The sequence below is a fragment of the Dysidea avara genome, chromosome 4 (assembly GCF_963678975.1).
Source record: "Dysidea avara chromosome 4, odDysAvar1.4, whole genome shotgun sequence".
Classification (NCBI taxonomy): Eukaryota; Metazoa; Porifera; class Demospongiae; order Dictyoceratida; family Dysideidae; genus Dysidea; species Dysidea avara.
The window spans coordinates 18,549,421-18,550,078 of record NC_089275.1 but is presented as its reverse complement, the minus strand read 5'-3'; the positions used below and the strand labels follow the sequence as shown (position 1 = coordinate 18,550,078).

Below are 658 nucleotides of genomic sequence, written 5' to 3'. Positions count from 1 at the left end.
CATACCATTGTAGAAACATGATGGAATACCCAAATCAAAATTAGCTAGTGATGTAAACATATAAGCTAATGTGTTAGTATGAAGTAGCACTGTTGCATGTATGCCAGTGACATTTACATAGAAAATGAAGACATTGATGGTTCCTTCAGTTACTGTGAGGTTCACAATAAAGAGCACAAAAACTAAGAGAAGACCAGCTATTGCAATAGGTATGATAAAGAATAAGTAGATATTGGAACAAAGTTGCGTAATATGATAAATGTAGGAGTTGTTGTGAGGTGTAGCAGATATCCAACTATTAGCAGGACGTAGTATAGTTTGATCATCAATTTTGCAACTGGTTACTCCATAATATTGTGTAAGTTTTGGATAGCATACACATTTTTTTGCCATTTTAATAAAACCTGGTGGACATGAATATTGCTTTATGTAAAACATATTGAGATAATCATTTGATCGTGAAGGAATTTTCAAAAATATTGCACACCATTTGTCTGTAGGAAAAACCACTGTACATGTCACTTTGGCACAGGTACTATTGGCATTTTGCACAGTTTCTATGGCATTGATAACACATGGTGTCACATATAACTGGTCGACAACAGTCTCAAATGCAATTTTTATTTTTGAGTTGGTAAACGCTTTGGTGTTGTAAGAA

General features: G+C 33.9%; 1 long non-coding RNA gene across 1 annotated transcript; it reads left to right on the top strand.

The window, feature by feature from the left end:
- LOC136253998 (uncharacterized) lies at positions 1 to 463 on the top strand. The gene is made up of 2 exons (XR_010700236.1): positions 1 to 209; positions 266 to 463. It is a non-coding gene; the product is annotated as an uncharacterized lncRNA (long non-coding RNA).
- The last annotated feature ends 195 nt before the right edge of the window (positions 464 to 658 follow it).